We start from the raw sequence: 16409 nt of genomic DNA, 5'->3' as shown, positions 1-16409 counted from the left end.
TGAAGGTAAGTGTTGCAATGTGGAGAGCCATGAACTCTGTGAGCCTCTTAAGGATTAGACAAAAATAAGAACTTTTCTTTTTTAGGGAAAAGCAAAGGAGTCTGGAAAGCACCAGTGTGGGGAAGTTTTGCTCTGAGGCCAGCCTTTCTCAAGAAGGTCCTTAAGGGAAGCTTACGCTCAGGGTATGTCAAATTCAGGGTCTGGGGAAGGAGAGAAAGTTCCAGTTTCTTATCATTGGCGGGAATATGTATGTCACACATCACTTATGGGCAAGTAATGGGAACTTGGAGGGTCTGTGTCTGGTTTTGCCACAGGTAAACAGGGCAACGTGAGTCTTATCTAAGTCATATGGGGAAGCGGTTTCTTGCAGGGAGCTGCTTCCTGTAACACAAATGGTGTGGGAGGGGGTACAGTAGGATGGAGGGTGTCTGTTCTTAACTGGCCTCTGGTCACAGGCTTTGGGAAAATTCGACATTGTCAGTGACGGAGCCATAGTGTGGTCTCACAGAAAGCTAAAGTGTGAAACTGGAGTGGGCCCTGGCAGGTGTTCAGAATTTCAATAGATGGAAAAGGCCTGAGGTTTCTACAACTTTGGATGTGCTCAGCGGCTAGTAACAGGACATCTCAGGAACAAGGGCCTGAGGAAGAGCACGTGCCATTACCTTACCCAGCAGAAGTGCACAGATGACAGGGAGTGCCAGGCTTGCTGCAGAAGCTGGACTGTCCCAGGGCTCCGGCTCAGTCTCTGTCATCCACTTGGCCTTTTGCTTGACTTTGTAAGGCGGCCATTGCCGCTTGGAGCACCTGCCCTCATGCAAAAGCTTCTCAAGAAGGAAAGAAAAGGTCATACAAAGAGAGGGGGCTTTGCATTCATTAAAGAGAAAAAGCTATCACAGGAGAGACAGCATGGGCAGCCTTGAACCCTGCCAAGAGACCACCACTAGTTTTAGCTTCGAAGCAGGTGAGAAAAGTCAGCATCAGATAAAGGAGAATAGGCCTAAACTCACGCTGACCATCCCCTGCAGGGGGAGAGGTGCCTCCCCCAAACTCAGGTCCTTATCACCCAAGAGACCTCTGGGTTTCTGTTAGTTGAAGTAAAGGGGACAAGGGGTGGTTACCAATGGCAGGGAAAATCAATACCTACCCCAGGTGCTTCAGACAGAGCCCTTGGGCAGGAATCACCATCACCTGGGAGGCCCACTCACAGGGGTGCAGACTCAGTAGCTCTGAGACGGGCTCCCGGGCTTTGCCATCCTGAAATGTTCCCAGGAGATGCTGGTCCTGGAACAAATCCACCAGTATAGGCCACGATCGGAGGCCTGAAACCTGTTTCGAGTCTGAACGACATGGAACGATTAGAAGTTGGACAGGTGGACTTGCTCCTGGGTTCCTTCACCCACCGAATGGTGAGTCTGGATGGCCATGAGAAGTTCAGAATTCATACTCACCGTGGTCTAGACCATCTTGTCTGATAGAAACACATCACTGTGAGCCACAGGAATTTTTCATTTTCTTGTAACCACCTAAAAAGCGTAAAAAAGAAAAGCTGAAATTAATGTTAATGATATATTTTACAAACAATTTTAAACATGTAATTAATATAAAATTATTAATGAGTATTTTACATTTTTAAAATTAGGTCTTTGGGGGTGCCTGGGTGGCTCAGTGGGTTAAGCCTCTGCCTTTGGCTCAGGTCATGATCTCAGGGTCCTGGGATCGAGCCCCACATCGGGCTCTCTGCTCGGTAGGGAGCCTGCTTCCCTTCCTCTCTCTCTGCCTGCCTCTCTGCCTACTTGTGATCTCTGTCAAATAAATAAATAAAATCTTTAAAAAAAATTAGTCTTTAAAATCTGGTGTGTATACCATAGCGCAGCTCCTTTCCCATAAGCACCATCCCAAATGTCTGTAGTTGCGTGCAGCTACTTGCTACAGTACAGAACAAGACCCATTCAACCTGCGAATTTATGTAGGTTTTCCTTCACCACATAGTTAGGCACCTCCCTCCCAACCCCCGTCACTACTCCCCAAGGATGAGAAGCACAGAGGTCAACAGTAACCTTTGTGGTGGCTTTGGCTGGAAGGGCTGAGCCCCGGGTAGTGAAGGTCTGGGTGTGCAGGAGATCATTAGGTAAACTCCTGCCGTTTCTGCTACGTTATCTCTCACATTAATCTTCTAGTTAGTCTGGCCCTGTTAAAGCGTTACTCAGCTCAAATGTGCAAGAAAATAACAATGGCCACCCAAATGAGAACAAACAGAGGCTATCTATCCAGAACTTTCTATAACAAAAGTTTTAGCCACTATCTCTTCTATTTGGAGGACTCATAGACAGGCAAAGGAGTGGGAACACTTTATGGGTCCTGATTGGCTTTGGGTGGCATAGGGAAGCTGGAGGGTTAACTAGAAATGGGCCTTTTATGTGCTTGGGTTAAATGCATGTTTGGATGGTCTTGAGTTAGAAGTAAGGGGGAAAAAAAAAAGGAGAAGCTGGCAGTTGTTGCCCAAGTGTTGAGTATTCTGGAAGGATTTCCGTGGAGGAGGTTTGACTTCCTAGCTGGGTGCTGTAGAGGTTAGAGGACACAGTTCTGTTATGCTATGCTATGTGATCTGTTTGTATATTTTATTTCTCTGCTGGAAAATAAAACCTTGATTCTACTGTAGCCAATTATCACTGAAATGTTGAAACCCCGTTATTAAAACTATTTCTTCCTGGAAGATTTGGGCTTCTAGACTTTCTGATTTGCTGTTGTTTTCTTAAGCCAGTGCCTAAGAGGAATCATGACATAATGAGAGGGACCTGCCTACTGGGCCCAGCTCTGCTATAAGTAAGTTGTGGCCCTCAGGGAAGCCAGTTTATCTCTGGCCTCAATTTATTCACCTCTAAAATGGAATAAAATTAGAGTAGCTCTACATTCCCCAAAATGAGATTACTTTTTGGCCACCAGGCTGGACATTTTCTGTTATTGCTAGACATACAGATGAATGAAACATAAGCCTGCTTTCAAGGAGCTCCTAAATCTAAGAACTAAACTAGGTCTGGGAGCACAGATGATAACTATAGTGATGTTGATCTTGATGATGATGATGATGATGCTCTGGGGATGACGACCATCATGGGAATGATGATGGTGTTAATGGTGGTGATGATGGTGTTGGTGAGGATGAGGATTATATTGTTGATCATAATGATGATGGTGGTGGAGATGGGGATGATGATGGTGTTGATGATGATGATGTATTGATGGTGATGACATGGTGATGACGGTGTTGATGATGAAGATGATGATGATAATAGTGGTGATGGTGGTGATAATGGTGTTGGTGAGGGTGGGGATGATATGATAATGATGGTGGTGGTGTTGATGGGGATGGTGATGGTGTTGGTGGTGTTGAGGGTGGTATTGGTAATGACAGGGATGATGAGGAACATGATAATAATATTATTCATGGTGGTGATGGTGCCACTGCTGCTGATGGGGATGGTGATCCCTTGATAATAATGATGGTGATGTTGGTGATGATAGTGGATGGGCATTGAGCATATATCCTGTGCCAAGTACTGCTCAGATATCTACATGCTTTACTGTATTTAGTCCTCACAACCCTTTGAGCAGGTATCATGATTATCCGTATGTTTAGGAGGAGTTAATAGAGGTTTAAAGAGATTAAATAAATTGTTCAAAATCTCTTTGCTAGCCAGTAGTGAAATCTAAATTTTAATGTGAGCACCTTGCTCTAGAGTGGGTTCTAATAACTGTTTTGCTCACTTACCTCATTCCATGCTGTGCTGTTTTCCAAAATGTGATAAGCTTTGACAAAAGTATGTGAAATGTGGAAACAGGAGGAAGTATGCATTCTACAGAGCAGATGAGTCTGAAGAAACTTCATGAGATGTCCACTTAACATAAACTTTGAATGACCAGGAGAAACTGGAATAGAAGAGATGGTCATTCCCAGCAGATCCAATAAGAAATACACTCCTGTTGAAGAGTCATGGTGTTAACTGGGGCAGTTTCAAACCTATTACAGCTGAGATGGGAAATAAAGATGGGAAAATTGTTTGGGGCCATGTAGTTATGAATAGTAAGTTCTATGTTAAGAGACTTGGTGTCTATTGTGTCTCTCATTTGTTGGGTTAGGTTTAAGGTTAGGTCCAGTGCATAATTAAAAATTAAAAATGCCTTGATTTATGGCTTTAGACACCAACTGACCTGCTGCTCTGGTGCTCAGCTGGAATTAGCACCATGCAGCTTTGCTGTGTTGCTTTCCTACTTCTTTCTCCAGTGTGATGTGAATCTTAATTGTCCTGATTTTTATCTGGGCTCTCAAGATCTCACCTTACAATTGCTTTTGTGAGAAGCTATCCGACTCTATAAGAACATGAAATAAGGACTATGGCAGTCCAACCCCATGCAGGGAAAAGTGGCATTTCTCCAACTGAAGCAACAACGTCTGTAGAAATTCTTCGTCTACATCCAATTACTACATCCAATTAATTCCCATAACTAAGCTGAACACGTCCTTTCTCATCCTGTCTCGCAGGACTCATTTGAGTTGCTTTGATGAATTAAATTTTTTCCCCAAGACATGAGGATAAGAAATTCTCTACATGTGCACTACCATGTAGTAGATTTCCTAGAACAAACTTTAGTCTTCCTTAAAAATGTTCAATTTGGTCCACTCTTTGGGTCTAGAAATGACTTACACCTTTTAAAGAACAGTTTCTTATCTTCAAATTTTTAGAATCTAATCTAACCCAGAGCATCTTGTTATATTCATAACCTTAAAAATAGTTTGAGGAAAAAAATAAAGTTTTGTAAAATATGCATGGGTGTGATATTCTGATGCCTGGGTCTGATGTGGAGTGTGGGGGTATGTACTGCCACCCCAGTAACTCTTTGTTCTTCACTGTGGCTGAAGTAAAAGGTATTCTCCCCAGGTGACCGCTGGGGTTGACCACATGCTGCCTCCTCTCTTGATCATCCCCTCTGTGACCTGAGGAGACAGGAGCAGGAAAGGTCTTAAGGGAAAGGAAACACTTTACATTCCCTCATCCTATATCTGGCCCTATAGTGCTATATTGCAAAGGGAGACAGAAAAAAAAAGGGGAGGACAGGGGGGCAAAGCTAGAGGAGAAGAACAAAAGAGGAGAGAGGGCAGGATGGAAATAAGTGGGAGAAGAGAAATGGGAGCGGAGGGTGTGGAGGGTGTGACCTGGCCTCTAGCAGGTATCTCAGAATCACTGTTCCAATTCCAAGCCAACTTGAATTCTTTTCTATAATTTTAAGAGTCAAAACTCCCACTATCTTGTAAGACTCACTTTCCTATGGACCCAAAAGTGTCAGAGAGTAGTAATAATAATGAACATCCAGTCTATGTGTGTGCAATGCTATACTTTCCAAAGGATGGTCACCTCTTTGTCCCATCAAACCATGGGCTCTAACTTCTTACTAACTTCTTTCCAAATGTCAATGTTCAAGGTAACCTCCAAGTAAAAGTATTCCTCTTCCCTCTGAGAACTTGTAGGTGAGCAAACTGAAGCTCAGAAAGGTTACGTGATTTGCTCAGTCACAGAGCTGGAAGTGGCAGACCTGGGAACTGACCAGCATATCCTTCTCTTTAAAGATCTTGACATTCAATGTGGGGAGGGTGCAGGAAGCCGGCTTCGTACTCCCACCTCAGGTCCACTTGCCCTGCCCGTTGAGCATCCTGGTCCTCATTGTCAGTCTGCACCATGAACTGGAATGGTGACCATGTTAGCAGAGACTGGCATCATTTAACCAAACAGGTGTCACACTTTCATGCATATTGAAAATGTGCTCAATGGGACTGCCTTCCTGGTGTTTCCTGGACCAGACACCTTGTCTCGGGGCCAAAGAGCCAAATAGGGACAGAGGCTCTGCCTCAGGGCCATAACTCCTGAGTCTCTCCCCACCCTCCCATTCTAGAGTTGGGGAAACTGAGCTCCAGAGAAATGGAAAAGCCTGCTGTTGTCATTCAGTGGCTACTGTCAGAGCCAAGATCACCGCCGAGAGCTGATGAGACAAGGTGACAAGTCCTGAATATATTTGTAAGTCTGTCTGGAACACTCACTAAAAATCTAATCAATAACTGTAAGTGACCTCTTCCTCCATCTCTGGGCCATGCCTGTTTGTGGCGGGACCTCCGAGGACTGCTGACCAGGACGGTCTCCAGAATCCTCGTGTTCGTAGATTTTTACCCCTTGGTGTGGGAAGATGGCACAAACTAAAAACCAGTGGGGTCTTCTGCTGTGTGTGTGTGTGTGTGTGTGTTTAGTTAGTAATTATCCCATGATCACCTATAAGATCGGGGTTAATGATTTCTACGATGCAGAGATACTTTGTAGACTACTATAACAAGCTCTTAGAAGCTGGGTGTCGTCATTCATGGATAGATACATATGTACAACATTTACTAACTAAGTCCTGATCTAAAACCTTTTGAGGAAGTTGGTAGCTACTTTTGTGTTTGAAGATAAAAAGCTATGCAACCCTTTTAGAAAATATTAATAATAATAAAGCAACAACAGTATTAGCTGATGGCCCTTGATGAGAACTCAGGGCCGCTGCAATAAATCATAATGAAAACAGACTCGAGACCTGATGCCCACATAGCCCTGTCTGGTGCAGCCTGCTCTGAAGGTGGACCATGGAGAAGGTCTTAGGCACCTAAGGGCACTTAGACATGCTGTGGGGTGTGTGTGTGTGTGGGGGGTTATACCACACTGCTCAGAAGTTGGGTCTTTGAGGAGAGGGACTGGGTACCCTGTGGGAGAGGTTTAGGGCACCAAGCGCAAGAAGTGAGGAGAGGGCCTGAGGGTTCTTTGCCATTGCCCAGCCCAGAGCCCCAGGAGAGGGGAGGGAGGGGGCAGGGCTTCGCAGCTGGAGCCGTCCCAGAACTATGCCCATCATTTCCTGGGAGGTGACTGTCCCGTGACTTGAGCCTAACAGGGTCCCAGCCCAGTCTTCCTGAGGAAAAAACAAGTTATACTGTGTGCCTTACCCTGCTGCGGAAGGGGAGGAAAGGGAGAAAAGGAAGGGAGGGGAGAGTAAGGGGGTGGGGGGGGGGGGGACAAAGGGAAAGGGGAGGAGAGGGGAGGGGAGAGGAGGGGAGGGGAGGGGAGGGGCGGGGCGGTGTCTGGGGCTAGCTCAGAGCCTGTGGCCAGGATGAGCGAGTCCTGGATGCTGGCATCCAGGGGTGGGGAGGGCGAGTCTCAGAAAAGGCACGCGGCCCTCCTTCCCTTCTTCATTCCACTGTCATCCCAAGGCCATAGTGACCCCCTTGCAGGTGAAGGCACTTTCTCGAAGCAACGACTCTCCTTTGTGCTCCGGGCCATGGTGAGGCCCAGGTGATGCGGCGAGGAGAGGGGTGGAAGGAGGGGCTCTAGAGGCCACACCCGCTCCCAGGTCAGAGACCCTGACAGCAGACCCTGAGGGTCGCGGCTAAGGAGGCTCTGACCTTGGCGCTTGCCCGGAAAGCAGATCTCAGGTGTCCTCACGCAGGTGCACAGAGGCAGACGTGTGAGGTGACGGTGACCTAATTAGCTAGACGGAGGTCATCAGTCCCTAATGTCCATGTATCAAAGCCCCACTCTGCGCCCCTGAAATAAAGACAATTCGTATTCATCAGTCACACGTGGAAGGAGTCAGCGTCGAGTTCTGGTGGACAGTCCTCGCCCCTCACCCCCTCACTCGCTTCTCGGGTTTCTCCTCTTCCTTCAGGATCTCTGCTCTCTTTCCCGCCCAGACACCCAGACCCTCCATGGCAGCCTTCCACCACGCCGGTCCTAGGAGGATCCCCACAACGCAGCGTGGCTACTGCCTTAAGAGATGCCAGCGTGTCTGAGGAGCAGCGGGGTCGCTTCTGAGGACACCTGCGTAGGGGAGGAAGAGAAAGTCTGAAGTCCAAGAAAGAAGCCTGAGGACTCGGCAAAACCCAGAAATTGCCAAGAGCAGTTAACTCCCTCCTCCTCCTCCCCCTTCCCCTCCTCCTCCTCCTCCTCCTCCTCCTCTTTTTTTGGGTACTATTTTCCCCCCTCCCCCCCCCACACAAAAAGAGAGTGGGGCCAGCATGATGTGGCCAGCATCCTCTCCGTCCACGCCACAGAAGCCTCCCGCTGCAGGAGTAACGACCACGGATCGGAAGTGGGCGATGCTCAGAGATGGATGGTGATGGGCGACGGGCGGTTGGAGGGAGGGGCGGGTGGGAGGGCCGTAGGGAGGGCCCCGCGGAGCCCCAAGCCCTTCTGGCTGGGTCCCAAACACAGGCTCCCTGTCGCATCTGGATTTCTCCAGACACGCCTGATAATAAAGATCCACGGAAGCACTTATTAAGGTTGCAGGTTCCAGGGTCCCTCCTCTGGGGATTCTGATTTAAGTTGGGAGAGAGCGCCCGCCGCTAAACCGAGCTGCATCAGGAGAGCCTCTGCCAGACCAGATCCCGCAATCCCCGGCGGGCGGCCCGCAACCCCACGCCCCGCGCCGCACTGCTCCTGACAGTCAGCAGGGGGCAGCAAAGAGCTTCCGCGGCCTGCGCTCTGCGGGCGGCTGCGGGCGGACCCTGTGAGACGCATCTCTGCGGGATGCGGGGCGCGCCGCGCGGCCTTCTTCACCTCCTCCTGCACCTGCTGCCCCGGGGCGCGCCACGCAACCTCCAGGCCGCGGTTTCATGTGTGAACTGGGGGCACGAGAGCACTTCACAGGTTGTTACTAAATGAGTTAATTCTCCCAAAGTGCGCGTCTGCCCAATGCTTAACGGTTAGTGCTGTGGTTAGTGCTGTCTTCACGGTCACCGCGGGACGTCTGTGGTCTCACTGACAGCGCCTGGGGGGAGGCGGGACCGGCCTGAGCCCCGAGACCATGATCTGGGCGGAAATCTAGAGTCGGGCGCTCAAGGCATTGACTCACCCGGAGCCCCTGGGAGGCCGCGCTCTTATTCCCGGGTGCAGTCTGATGACCCCTGCGGACAGCTGGGAAGCCGTTCCCACCGTCAAGGGGACGAGCACACCTGCCACCTCCCAACGTTTCTTTCTGTCCCTTTGTTTTCCTTTTTTCTTTGTTTTTGGCCTAAGTGCGTTTAAGAGGAGACACGCGCACTTGGCGGTTTTGCTCCCCTGCACAACGCACCCCGGCCAGGGGGGCTGCGGTGCACCGCAGGTCTCGGGACGTGTTCATCGCGCACCGGGAAGCTCTAGCCGGTCAAGGGTGTGGGCAAGGGAAAGGCCAGAAGAGAGGAGGGGCGGTGATGAGAGGTGCGGCTGGGAAGGTGGAGGCCTCGGGAGGTCTGCAGACAAGGACGACGTCACCCTGGGGAGGACACCAGGCGGCCTGGCTAGTGTCCTTCCGCATCGGGATGCATGAGGCTCCGCGCTGAGTGGGGGAAAACCTCAAGGTGCAGAAGCGCGCGTACTGTCAGCCTCCGCGGAGGCCAAACACACCAGGTACAGAGAATGTCGGAGCTGGGGGCGGGGCCGGGAACGGCTGGGGCGGGGGGCGCTGGCGTGTGGCTGTGAACACCTGTGTGCTGTCTAGTCTTTAAAGCGGTATATGTGCTCCTGATTGTTTATTAGGTATTTTAAGCATGTGGAATATTTCAAAAAACAGTATCATGTATTATATGGATAGTTGACTCTTCTTCTTCTTCTTTTTTTTTTTTTTTTTGAAGAATTTATTTATTTTATTTGAGAGGGAGAGAGCAATTAGGGGGAGAGGCAGAGGGAGAGGGAGAGAAAGAATCTCAAGCAGACTCCGTGTTGCGTGCACAGCCTGACTCAGGGCTCAGTCACAACCTTGAAATCATGACCTGAGCCAAAACCAAGAGTTAGACGCTTAACCAACAGTGCTACATAGGCACCCCGATATTTGGCCATTCTGCTTCAGATTTCTTCTTTTTATTTTTTAAAATTTTTTTATTTATTGTTTATTTGAGAGACAGAGAGTGTGTGCACGAGTGGGGAGAGGGGCAAGGGAAAGGGGGAAGCAGACTCCTCCCTAAGCAGGGACCCCAATGTGGGGCTTGATCCCAGGACTCTGAGATCATGACCTAAGTTGAGGGCAGACACTTAACCAACTGAGCCACCCAGGCACCCCCAGATTTCCTCTTTTTAAATCACACACACAGAAGTTGGCAGACAGACCACAACAGCCCACGTGCCACCTTCAGAGGCCTGCCGACCTTAAGAGAACCACTATTCTCAGTTGCCTACCATTCACCTGGATGTTCTTATACTGATTTTTAAATAACTGGCATGTGTATAAAATCTGTAAACCTATTAAATTTTTGTTCCATAACTCCTATTTTGTCTTTCAAGGTAAGGACATTCATTTTATTTGAAGGAGAGCAGAATCTGTCACCCCAAAATATGCCTCTTTGGCATAAGGATTATTTTAGGCTGATTATTTTTAAGAAACAGCTTCTCTGTTCTTTAGTTGCAGGAGAAGCTCTGAAAACTGAGTGGAAGTTACCTTTTGTAAGAGACTTTTACACTTCCCAGGAGGTCTCCATTCACAAGCACGTCTCCCTCCGGGTACCAGGAAGAGAAGGAGGACCAAATCTCCAGAAACTCTTATCAAAGATGGAGGCACAGACATGAGCCACAGATGGTATCATGACAGCCATACCGTCCCTCACAATTTTGCCTGGAAACCTCCCATAACTGATGACCACCCTGCCCAATATCTGCTTTTGTCTTCAGTGGAAAATGGTATTTAAGGTGGTGGCTTTAGCCATCAGGGGAATTACTTAGTTTCCTTGGGTCTCTCCCTTGTAGACAGGAAATATGCATGTTATTGGACCTCTGTTTTCTTTCCTCCTGTTATTCTGTCGTTTATTACAGCGGGGAGCTGGCGGCGGGTGGGGTTGGGGGGGGGGGAATATCTCCGCCAAGAACCTAGAAGGGTGGAGGTAAAATTATTTTTCCTCCCCGCATGCTCCTATTTTAGCAAGAGCTGTCTTGCATGAATATGTGTTTGTTAATCCTTTTCGTTTCCCATGTGAAGTTGCTCACTCCTTTCCTCTCCTTTAACATGTAAATGTGTTGAATCTCATTGCTAGATTTTCTGAAATTGAGCCATCTTTTTTCTTTTTTTTTTTTTTTTGCAGAAATATGTTTCCATTTCAAATAGTCATTTTTAAAGGCCAATGACCTGAATGCACTCGGATGGAGGTTTCTGCTAGAGTTGACCAATAGCCGTACTGTGTAGGAGCTGCCATGTGTCTTTAGGGTAAGACAACATTCCTAATTATCTAATTCCCATTTATAATCCTTCAGCGGCTCTATTTAGTTCACCGAGTTTCAAGCTCCTCTGAGTGCATCCGTGGCCTTCACGTCCCATGATCCCTTCTTCAGAGTCATCTCCTTATGCCTGGCTTCTCTCCCAAGACTCTCCTACCCAGCCCACCAACAGAGCTTGGCAGCTGTCATCTTTAAGTGTGTCTTGACTCCAGTCCCCACTTCCTGTGTTGAGAAAAACTTTCTTTAGCTCAGGCCCCCGAACCTTGTAGGCTGGGGATCAGAAGAGCTGTCATAAGGCATAGACAGTGCTCTGTCACACCATTGTTTAAAATCCTGAGAAGGATCCCCTTCCCCATAAGATGGGAAGGCCGAACTCTTCAATACCACATGACCATGTTTCTGTCTCCTGGACACACATCCCTGAGCAGACAGGGGACAATCTGCAGCACACATCTCCGTGCACACTTGTGGTTCCATTTTGAAATCCATCCTCTAATGGAGACCCTCCCTCTCTGGGAAGGGAGTCTGGGTCTGTGAGCTGACTTCTATGTGGGGATCCAATCGGGGAAAGACTCAAGTCTTTGGTGACTCAAGTTCAGTGCACGTGTGCTGCATATGGAATTCTGTTATGCATATATTTTCAGGAGTTCTGCACAAGTACTTAAATCCAGGTATCTCCATGTCCAAAGAGGCATCACCACGTGTGAAAACATCTCTTCTCCCCATACTTACCATGGTGCTGGTGCCTACCTTATGTCTGGGAACTGAGGGCCCTGCCACCCAGTCCCTCACTGCCCATCCTCCATTCCTTTGAAATCTGGGGCCTGATTTCCTGGTGCCTCTCACCATCATCTCCATCATCAGAGAGCTGTTCAGAGGTGCTGGTGTCCCTCACCTGAGGCATTTCTCAGTGTCTTCATGAAGGGATTGTCCTTTGGGAGGGACGATGGTTACAAAGTATCTAAGCAGGTTGCATTTCATGGGCTCACTGAAATCCCTTCTAACTGACCCCAGGCCCTCTGGGGTTCCATCAGGGGTGTCCCTGCCCACTGGGCTCTTTGGGTATTTGCCAGTGTTGAGCATGGTCCTTAGTTAGCTAACTAAGCACAGTGTTACTGCCACCCAACGTATTAAATCCCCATCCTCCTGAGTGCTTCTGTCTGTTCAAGCTGTTGTAGCAAAACACCACAGACCCGGTGGTTATAAACTACAGCTCTGTTGGCCAGAAGTCCAGGTTGAGGGCAGCATGGTCAGGTGAGCGGCTCTTCCAGGTTGCAGACCTCTCCCTGCGTCCTCAGACACTGGCAGGGGTAAGGAGCTCTCTGGACTCTTATGAGGGCACTAATGACACTCATGAGGGCTCTTGACCCATGACCTAATCCCCTGCCACAGGCTTCCAGATCACCTCCAGATGCCCTCACCATGGGGGGCGGGCTTCACTAAATGAACGCTGGGTGACACAGGTGTGCAGACCGCAGCCTCACCTCGATGTATTTGGCACAATCCAACGTCCTAGTCACCTCCTGTGACCTAATGCCCTGAGAACATGCTCCTGCCCGTGCATCAGCACCGCACAGTCCCACTCTGCAGCTCGGCTGGTGTCCAGAGGCGCACGTCCTCCTACAGTGGACTTCCCTTCCCCCACTTTGGCTGGGCTGGAGTGAAGTTCTTGTTATCAGCCCAGAGACAAAGAATGCTGGGGGTTGTCTGGAGGAGAGCTGGCATCGTCTGTGAATCGACCACTTTTTGTGAAGTCATCAGACTATGTTTTTCATTTTTTGGTTTTTTGGTTTTTTTAAATGTGTTCGTAGATGCGGGGAGAAGCCACTCCCTCACATGTGACAAAGAATGGCTTTCAGCGTAAGCAATGTTCAGAGGAAAGAGAGCTCAGTGTTCCCAGGCTCACATGCGTTTGTGTAACTGTTCCTTTCCCCCAGGGCCCCTCTCTCCATCCGTCCTGGATCCTTACCTAACAGAATTACCAACCCGTTGTCACTCTGAATCAGTGGCCCTTACAGGCTCTGGCTTGGCCCGCACCCACCTCTGTCCTGCTGCTATGGGAGAGGCACGTGGTTACTTTGCAATTGCCATGGAGACTTTCTGGTTTTCTACCTGTAGTCGGAGCTGAGAACTCAAGGCTTTAAGTTTGTCGTTTTCTCTAGATGGGCTCTCTAGGCCAGTCTGAATCTGACGGCCCATGTTCTCATCTTGGCAAACACCACTGGGAACCCAGCAAGGAGCCGTCTAGTCACCAATGGCATCCCCATCTGGCCCTCCACCTGCACCCATCATGGTGGCTGCAGAAGTTGGCGGCACACATCCCATCACTGCAAAGACTGCGTTTCTGTGTCAAATATGTCATCCATTCAGTCTCACGAGGCAGCTCCTGAGGGGGTCTGTTTCCTGGGGCCACTTCTGGGTGCAACAACTGGGTTGTTCGGGGTATCGGCCTACCCACAAGGTACACGGAGGTATTATAAACGATCCTCAGACTGTTTCCTACAGGAGACAACCTCGGGCTTAGCAAGGCCCTCTCCCATTCCAGCCAAATGTAAGCTCCTGGAGAAAAGGACTTTCTGCTGGTTTTGTTTACAGAATCTTCCTGGGGCAGGAGCAGTGCCCTAGCACATGGCAGGAGCTCAGGGATTGTTTGATAACGAAGGGAAGAAATGACATAGAAGTCCAACCATCAGAAACAGCTCCAGATCGGAATGCCATGATCACGTATCTAGTAACTAAAGAACATTCTAGAAATAATTTGAGCATAAAACTGAACCCCAGATTGACCAGATTAAAAAAAATACAGCTGTATGAGTTTTCATAAAGTAAAAAGTGCCCATGTAACTGCCGTCCAGGTCAAGGAGAAAAATTAAAAAATAACAGCACCCCCTGACTCAAGGCCCCCAGGGGTCCCCTCAGTCACAACACCCACCCTCAATGGTAACCATGACCCTGACTTCTACCACCAAAGGTGGGTTTTCCTGTATTTGAAATACACACGCATATGCACATGCTCACGCACAATGCACTAGCCCATGTGCACACACGCTAATACGATACACACACACGTGTGTGCACGCATACACAATACGTGTGCCCACACACTGACCTAACACATATACACACATACATACACGCAAACACACACATACACACAGTACCCTCGCACACAGGCTGACATGATACACAAACACACACACACACGCAACACGGGGTGTATCTCATGTCAGGGTTGGTTCGCTCAGGACCATCTTTCTGTGGTTTGTCTGCCATTGCATCTAGTTCTCTCATTGTTTCATATTCCACGACGCGACCATCCTCCATGGACGCACTCACGTCCACGCGACACAACACTGGGCTATTCCAGTTGTGTGGTCAAGGGCGCCGCCACGCTGCTCCCCACACCAGGCTTAGCAGATCATGATCTTGTTCCCAAGGGAGAGGGTTTCTGGGCAGTGAAGTACCCTTCTGTTTCTGTAGATATTGCCGACCTGTTTTACACGATGCTTATGACAACCGCTGCTCCTGCTGGTGTGGCACGAGCTGTCCCAGAGGACGCATTCTCACCAGCACCGAGTCCCAGCAGTCCCGTTTATTCTAGCTTTCTGGGCGTCGCAGGGCCTTCCTGGGACCCCATCGCAGCCTGACCTGGCGTGAGTCAAGAGGCTGAATACATATTAACGCACATGTGTTAGCCTTTTGGGTAAAATTTGTTGCTAGCTGATTTTTCAGCCACTTGCCCATTTTTCTTTTTCTTCCTGATATAAAAGCTTTCTTTACTTATTCTGTGTAGGAGTAATTCGTCAGACACAATCGTCTTCTCTCACCTATGGCCTGCACACTTGCCTCATGGGTGCATTTTGATGAATACAGATTCTTAACTACATCGCAGACAAATTGTCTTTTCAAAAATACTTAATGGTGGGACGCCTGGGTGGCTCAGTTGGTTAAGCGGCTGCCTTCGGCTCAGGTCATGATCCCAGCGTCCTGGGATCGAGTCCCACATCGGGCTCCTTGCTCGGCAGGGAGCCTGCTTCTCCCTCTGCCTCTGCCTGCCTGTCTGCCTGTGCTTGCTCGCTCTCTCTCCCTCTATCACTGACAAATAAATAAATAAATAATCTTAAAAAAAATAAAAATAAAAATACTTAATGGTGAGTGTATGTTTCCCCTTAAATATCCTTTTTAAATTTATTTATTTATTTATTTTCAGCATGACAATATTCATTGTTTTTGCACTGCACCCAGTGCTCCATGCAATCCGTGCCCTCTCTAATACCCACCACGTGGTTCCCCCAACCTCCCACCCTCCCGCCACTCCAAAACCCTCAGATTGTTTTTCAGAGTCCATAGTCTCTCATGGTTCACCTCCCCTTCCAATTTCCCCCAACTCCCTTCTCCTCTCTAACTCCCCATGTCCTCTGTGCTATTTGTTATGCTCCACAAATAAGTGAAACCATATGATAATTGACTGTCTCTGCTTGACTTATTTCACTCAGCATAATCTCTTCCAGTTCCGTCCATGTTGCTACAAAAGTTGGGTATTCGTCCTTTCTGATGGAGGCATAATACTCCATAGTGTATATGCACCACATCTTCCTTATCCATTCGTCCATTGAAGGGCGTCTTGGTTCTTTCCACAGTTTGGCAACCGTGGCCATTGGTGCTATAAACATTGGGGTACAGAAGGCCCTTCTTTTTACTACATCTGTATCTTTGGGGTAAATACCCAGGAGTGCAATGGCAGGGTCATAGGGAAGCTCTCTTTTTAATTTCTTGAGGAATCTCCACACTGTTCTCCAAAGAGGCTGCACCTACTTGCATTCCCACCAACAGTGTAAGCGGGCTCCCCTTTCTTCACAACCTCTCCAACACATGTTGTTTCCTGTCTTGCTAATTTTGGCCATTCTAACTGGTGTAAGGTGATATCCCAATGTGGTTTTAATTTGAATCTCCCTAATGGCTAGTGAAGATGAACATTTTTTTCATGTGTATGATAGCCATTTGTATGTCTTCATTGGAGAAGTGTCTGTTCATATCTTCTGCCCATTTTTTGATATGATTATCTGTTTTGTGTGTGTTGAGTTTGAAGAGTTCTTTATGGATCCTGGATATCAGCCTTTTGTCTGTTGATATCCAGGATCTATAAAGAACTCCTCA

General features: G+C 48.4%; 1 long non-coding RNA gene across 13 annotated transcripts; it reads left to right on the top strand.

Moving 5' to 3' along the window:
* The first annotated feature begins 1189 nt into the window (after positions 1-1189).
* LOC309859679 lies at positions 1190-15035 on the top strand. 13 transcript variants are annotated; one of them, XR_014308802.1, is made up of 8 exons: positions 1268-1406; positions 5947-6068; positions 7741-9283; positions 10447-10730; positions 11120-11241; positions 12422-12506; positions 13064-13162; positions 13415-15035. It is a non-coding gene; the product is annotated as an uncharacterized lncRNA (long non-coding RNA). The 13 variants fall into 13 exon arrangements; XR_014308804.1 differs by having other exon boundaries at positions 12645-13162; XR_014308805.1 differs by having other exon boundaries at positions 12645-13646; positions 14733-15035.
* Positions 15036-16409: the final 1374 nt, after the last annotated feature.

Source organism: Mustela nivalis (genome assembly GCF_964662115.1).
Source record: "Mustela nivalis genome assembly, chromosome: 2".
In the NCBI taxonomy this organism is placed as follows: domain Eukaryota; kingdom Metazoa; phylum Chordata; class Mammalia; order Carnivora; family Mustelidae; genus Mustela; species Mustela nivalis.
The sequence above is the reverse complement of the archived record's forward strand: the minus strand, read 5'-3'. Positions and strand labels throughout refer to the sequence as shown.